At 47.5% G+C, this 7,342-nt stretch overlaps 1 pseudogene; it reads left to right on the forward strand.

Annotated features, from left to right (window-relative positions):
* Positions 1-1,268: 1,268 nt before the first annotated feature.
* On the forward strand, positions 1,269-1,343 carry LOC123406488 (annotated as a pseudogene).
* Positions 1,344-7,342: the final 5,999 nt, after the last annotated feature.

The raw sequence follows: 7,342 nt of genomic DNA on the forward strand, positions 1-7,342 counted from the left end.
CCATTTGGTCTACATTGTGAGGGCGGGGCGGTGGGACGAGGCCGTCGAGCACCTCTCCCGCCTCCTGCCACCCGACCCTACTCTAGGCGTCCACGGTTGCGTCTACTTTTGTGAACCGTATGAACCAGGCCCTGAATTTTGTACTGCATTTATTATCTCAGGGCTAATCGGGGAATCTCCTAAGCCAAATAACCGTGTAGATTGTAGCCTTCATATAATTGATTTTCATGCCTGATAACTCTTGATATCAGAGCAATATGAAAGAAACTTTACACCTAAGCAATATGCACACTCAAATGTTGTATTCATTCATACATGAAGGGACTTCCTTAATTTTCATAGCCTTGTTCTGAAAGCATAAAGTAAGAGTTTTATATGTAGGCCTCCTTTGATATTGTTAAATTTAGGAAAAGCTACATGTGTTTTCCTTTGATTGTTTGTAACACTGATTGCTTTGCTTAGAATTTGATTGTATGTGATCTAATATGTGAATTTTTTGATTCATTCTTTTGCACAAACTGTACCTTATCTCTGTTTACTTTTATGCATTGGAGGTATACATGAAAGGTGCTGCTATTTGTTAAATGACTGTTTTTTGTACACCGAAAACTCTTGGTTACCTCAGTAGAAAAACTGCTATTGTTTGTTAATTTAGTGGAAAATTGGTGTTGTTTGAACATAGTCTGTAGCTTGAATATCTCATTAGTAAAAATGCTTCAACACTCCCCTATTTGTACACTGGTAGACTGCTTGTTAACTTACTGAAAAAATGCTAATCACTTGCAATCGTACAAAGTGTTGTTGTTTTTATTACTTTTTTGCTGTTCGTATTGTTAACTGACTGGAAAAAATATATTTGTATTTTCTAATGACTGAAAACAGGTTGAAAAACTGAACTTTGTTTAATTTGTACTGGGTTGAATGCCTCGTTGGTCAAGTGTGATAGTTCTCCCATTTGGATGGTCTGTGTGTGTTGGATGGCATTTGAATGGCTCATTCCTAGACGCATGTTGCACCATGACTTGCTGTGGGCAAGTCACAGGACCCCTGTCCATAGCCTATATATGGACTGTGTAGTGTCTACTGTTTTGTTAATCTACATTTTATTCATTTGTTTTTAATCTATTAGAAGTGCTCGCTATTATGTATTGCCTATGAATAAGCATTTCAACTCATTTGCTTTGAGTGTGTTAACAGCAGTCACAAGTAATGTTTTTGCTTCCATCATTATATGTTGCCATCACAAGTAACTTTTTGGTAGGTGTGCTGAGAAAATGATGATCCGTATGATTATTCTAAAAGATTTGAGGTTTCAAAATTGAGCTTTTTAAACCTGATGCCCAACCCATCATAAATCAGTCATCTGCTACTCTTATTGTGTCGTAGTTTTTAGGATGATTGGAAAGTAAATAGAGTATAACTATGTTATCCTGTTTTGGTAAAAGAGGTACCAACACATGGGATCGGTTTGACATGCGGGTCCACAAGTGGGTGTTCGACCTTGTCAACCAGAAGTTACCCGCCTCCCTATCTGCTTGATCCCATTTTTTCCAAGTGGTTATGTATGGGTCGTGTCGATTCATGCTCGCCGGTGATGTGATGATGGTGTGTTGAAAATTTAAAGTGATGAAGCCTTTCTGGTTGTTGATGATTTAAAATCGAGCTTTTTAAAACTGTTGCCTAGCATGCCATCAATGTATTGCTTTGTTCTGGTGTCGAGAGATGCAGCTCTGTTAGTGTAGTAATGTATAATAGAGTAGTTACATATGAATCGTTTGTCAGTTGAGCATATGATGTTGGCTTCACAATTTGATCTGTTGAAGTGTCCCAGATTATGTCAATTTGTTTCTAAACTAATTAGAGTTAAACCAACTCATTTGGCTTTTCCTCACTTTTTTACTGTTTTGTGGTACTCATATTGTACATACATCCGATTGCTGGACTAAAGATGATATTTGCTTCACATTTTTGTTTGTTGAACTATCCCAGATTATTTGAATTTAATATGAACTTGGGAAAGTAGATGGTAGTTTGATTACTCTATGTACATCAGGTCTACTTGATGTAAGTGGATATTTTTTGCTTGTCTCACTTTGACATATTGTTTTCTTCTTTTTGAATGTGCGCGTTATTTGTATCATTTATTTATTAGGATCTATGATGGTGATCTTATTTTGTTGCAGGGAACCTGTGGGATAAAGTTTGTTTTCTTTGAACTTGCGAGATAAAGTTCTGTATAATGTTGCGGAGATAAATTTATGTACTTGTGAGCATGGGGGATAAATATTAATATGTGTTGTTTTGTATAAAGTTATGTGAGATAAAGTTATGTGCTTGCAACGCGTGAGATAATGTTTTCTATACTTGTGTTATTAAAAAACATGGGAAAGAAGTATTGTTACTATTACTGATTTTAGAATATTGGCTGTAAATGAAAGAGGGCTTGGCACAAGCACTATTGAATTATAAAAGGCCATGTCCAGAATTTATACTGCACCAAATACATGGGCTCTAAAAAGGCCATGGCCCATTTAAATAATCAAAGCACTCGGAAAAATAAATTAAATTGGCTGAATTAATGGGATTGGACCATATAGACGCTAAACTGGACCGTGCTGAATCTTATCAACGACCAATTCAATTGGTCGCAATTTTGCAACGTCATCTTGCCACGCTGGATTGACGTGGCCCGGGCAGGCTGCTAGTGACCAAAAAATTGGTCGTAGAACCAACGACCTTTCATTTTTGTCTCCTTCTTCTTCTTCTATTTTTATTCTCCAAAATGACATACTTAGCTAATTATCCTCCAAAATGACATAATTAGCTTATTTAGTCCATTTATGTCATAATTAGCTTAGTTAGGTCAAAAATAGCACAAGAACCTTGGTTCGCTCATAGCTTAGCGTATTATCCTCTAAAATGACATAATAAGCTCAAAATGGGAGCAACAAGGGTGATGTAGAGGTCCTTCATGATCGACCTCACTTGGGTAAGGCACCAAAAAAGGGCTCCAGATAGCCTCATGGTGGAACACAGACTCACGGAAGCGGAATAAGTGTTTCATGTGGCTCCATAGGGTTTTTGGGGTACTAGAGAGTTTATAGGACGAAGAGGTACACGAGGGGCCACACAAGGGGCCCAACACACATTAGGGTGTGGCCACCCCCTGGGCGCGCCCTATCGTGTGTTGGCTCCCTTATGCAACCTCAGGTATCCTCCCGATGCTTTCAGGTCTTCTTTTTGTCCAGAAAAAATAATAATAAAGTTTTGGGGCAATTGGAGTTCGTTTGGTACTGTTAACCTAAAATGCTAACAACATGTAGAAAACAACAACTCGCACTAGGAACTGTTTAATAGATTATTGCTCAACAATAAGAATAATTGGTATATAAACACCCAAAAAGTATCAAAGCATGATAATATTATGGCATGGAATAATAAAAAATTATAGATACATTAAAGAAGTATCAACATCCCCAAGCTTAATTCCTGCTCATCCTCGAGTGGGTAAATGATAAAAACGGAACTTTCGATGTGACATGCTACCCAACATGTAATCTCTTGTAGGTTTGATCATTGAGAAATGATGAATCAATAAACATTAACATAGTCATATTCATAAAGATAAGCAACATATCATGAAGTTTCAAAATATACAATCCTTATAGAATGTTCACCCCCTATTCGTTTTATCATATAAGTATAGAATGGCGCCGTCCTCACGAGATAAATACAAATGTTAAGCACCACCATGTGAAGTCAGGCAATTGGATTATACTTTTTAATGCTCTTCAACTTTTTATTGCTCACTCAATATATGATCGTGAACCATGGATATAGCATCTGGGTGGAATAGAATATGGTGGTAGGTTTCAAAGGGGTGAAAGTGGAGAAGAATGTCTTGCGTCAACCAGACGTATCTCTCGGAATTGAGGCTCTGCAGACCCAGAAAGGTTTGAATTCCCTGGTGCACTCGCTCTCCAACCCTGTTCTACCTCTCAACTTCACTATGACTCTCCGATGGCTCGAGCTAAGGAAGGCGAACAAGAAAACACGAGAAATTTACCCAAATTCAAGCCACCTTGCAGTGTAAAACCCTAATCCTGCTTGTCTAGATTTCTTGAGATGGAAGACGAGTACAAGGGGGGGGGGGGTTCTTGCCCTTGTGGTGCTGGCAGATCTTTTGCTGAGGAGGTCAGCCATCTCTTTTAGATTGTCCTTGGTCCTCTTCCCCCCGAAAACACACTTGGCAGGAAGGTTTGCTGGAGGATCTTTTGCTGAGGAGGTCAGGCCTATCTTCAATTTTTAAAGGGGACATGACTGCATCCGGCCCTGACAAAGGCGGCATTCACATGCTAAAACCCTTCACCATGATGCGGCGGTGGGTTCGGGGGTGACCTCTATCCCGCCGGGCCACAACCTTGGTTCGCTTGCACTAAATGGGGAGCCTTTAGGGTTCGCTTTAGGAACCCGCCAGTTGGCCCCGCTTCCTTAGCAAGAAAGTGGAAAACCTCCCTGTCCGTGCCCGCTAGCACTGCTCCCGCGCCGCCTGCCAAGCCCGTGTCACCCACGTGAAGATGCAGGGTCGCGAGACCCTACGTGGTCACCCTTGACGAGACCGCACCACGAGGGCCTCGAGAAGGCCTTATGACACGTCCTTTCGGCGGGCAACCTCTCGTGGTCCTTGTCGATGATCCTCTTGCGCTTGCCTCGCGAGGTTGGGTACCTCACAAGGGTCTTCTTTGAGTAGCGCGTTGCGCCTGGGGCCGCATGCCGACAGGCCTGGGTACCCCCGGTTCTAGGGGCCCGATAGTGGCCCCGGGGCCCTCGTTGCGCACGAGTACGCCCGATGGGAGGGACGAAGTGACGCGGACCCAACCTCCTGTGGGCCAGGCTCGACATGTGGCACCCAACAGGTCATGGGCTCTTCTCCTTCTTGCAACGCTCCGAGAACCGCCCCGAGTGAGTTGATGAAAAGCCTGCGTGCAGCACCGGCCATCATGGTTCTTATTTGACCAATGCCACCCACTTGCGCCTTCCTTCCCGCGTAATATTGCTCCTCGGCATGCAGCACGCGCCGAGCGGACTATTGGGGGAAGAAGGCGACGTGGGCCAGACATAACACGTGGCACACTATGTAGCGCATGTCGCCTCCACTTCCCACGACACCTGGGGGTCTGCGGTCACGCCTATAAAACATCCACACCCATGGGGCGGAGCTGCAACCACACTGCGTCTCCCTTCTGGCTTCCGCCCGCGCTACTCCGCCATTCTTGTGCAAACTTCTCCTTCTTCCTCCTTTTCCTCTTTCCAGGCAGTCAGGAGGGATGCCTCAAGCACTGCGGCGCGCACAGGGCCTTCAGAGCCACGACCAACCCCAACACGATGATGCTAGGCTACTATCAATGAGTAAGTGTGCCGTTGCCATTGCTTTTCCTTCCGTACATTGTGTGGCAAGACGAATGTGATCGCAGAACTTTCAAGGGCGCCAACACCCAAGAGGCATCGGGATGCACCGCCGGCGGTGTCCCCTCACACGTCGCCTCCTGGTGAGGCCTCCGCCTCTGCGCTCGGCCTAACGAGGCCTAGAGGACCCCTCGCCCTCTTTCGGGCAATGGCAAGGCCGTTGGTGCACGTGGTCCAGTACACCACATCCTCCTCCCAGAGCGCCGGGTACGTGGCAGACCTGGCCCTCAAGGAGACAGTTATCATCGAGTGGGAGGTGGACGTGGCTCTCCGTGAGCGAGATGCCGCCCGGACCACGTATAACCAGGAGGCACAACGCGAGCGTCTAGAGACCCTGGAGGGGTGCATTTCGCGGGAAAGGCCGCGCTCACGACGGTACATGAGGAAGACCTTGCCAATCTGGACGCGAGTGTGGCCCGAGAGCGGGCGGAAGCCATGGAGGAGTATCATGACGAGCTCGCCCGATAGGAAAACCGCCTCCAGCTTAGGTGCGGCATGCTCCAGGAGGAGGTGGCTACGCTCAGGCCCCAGCTACAGGACACCCAAGTCGCTATCCATGCCTCCCTTGGGGGTGAGGAGGGTGCTAAGGAGGAGTTGGTGTCGCGTGAGACCCAAGTTGGTGAAGCCGCCGATGCCGTGCATGCGGCCAGGGATGATGCGGCGCATGCACAGCCGATGGAGGCGCAATGCGCCAAGCAGTTCCTAGAGCTTGCCCGTCACATGAATGGTGCGGTCCGCCACTTCGTCAAGGACGCCCCTTAGCTACCGTGCACACACGACAATGGAGGATACCCCGATTTCTTCCTCGAGGTGGTGGAGGCGTTGGAATCGGGCGTCTCCAAGGTGGACAAAGACACCGAGTCCAGCGTGCACGACCTCCTAGACAGCGCGCTGACATGCGTCTCCTCCAACCTGCGCCTCCATAACCCCATGTTCGACCTCCCCTGCATGATGGAGTCGGTGCCCTCGGAGCTCCAGACCTCCCTTAGGGACGAGGTGCGCGAGCACGTCGAGCGCCTGGTCGGGCGATTCGTCCAGGTGGCGCACTTCGAGGAGAGCCACAGCCTGGGCACCAGGGCCTCCGGGGGCCATGACGAGGACATCACCTCTCGTGCTTAGGATTTTCTTTCTGTTTCTTATTGCATCAAGAATCACTTGTCCTTGGGAGGGCGTTAGACATTATGTAATATATTTTTATCGTAAGTGGTAGTTTCCTATTATGGTTCGGGTGCCTTTGTTCCTTCCGCGAGGCCCTCTGTTGCCCTTCGTGTGTTTCCTGCACTCTAGATGGCCGGGGTCCTCTACCACATGGCTCCCGAGGCCCTCACCCCTAAAGAGATAGGGGCCTCGGGGTGCCAGCCCCCAAGCACTTCCTAGTACTTTCCCTTACCTGTCTAGGCTGTTGCCTCGCGTTCCCTTGCCCATCCTACCCCATGAAGCCCTCGAGGGCAGCTTCTCGGCAAGACCCTGTGGGGGCACCATGAAGCTCTTGACGGCTGTTGCTTGTGCGAGCCTCACGAGGCTGGTGCCCCTCGCGATGGGCTTGTCCACACAGCTTGGCGATGGACTGATCCCATGTTGTGGCACATGCCGCGAGGTCGCGAGCATAAGTTCCTGGGCTGCTCCAGGCTCGCAGGCCCAATAGAGTAGCTCGTGCACGTGCAATGGGCGCGCTTCATCTAGTGAAGGGAATCGGGACGACGCGACCCCCTCCATCTGAGAGTCTAGTGCGAGACATGGCATGCAATGGGGTGTGGGCGCTCCCACTTCTCATGATGCCTCATCAACCACTTGATGCTGTCATAAAGCCTGCGCGCGGTGTGGGGCCATCATTGCTCCCAGTAACCTTTAGCGCGCTGAATGCTGGCGAGGATGT

This window comes from Hordeum vulgare, chromosome 6H, assembly GCF_904849725.1.
Source record: "Hordeum vulgare subsp. vulgare chromosome 6H, MorexV3_pseudomolecules_assembly, whole genome shotgun sequence".
NCBI classification, from domain to species: Eukaryota; Viridiplantae; Streptophyta; class Magnoliopsida; order Poales; family Poaceae; genus Hordeum; species Hordeum vulgare.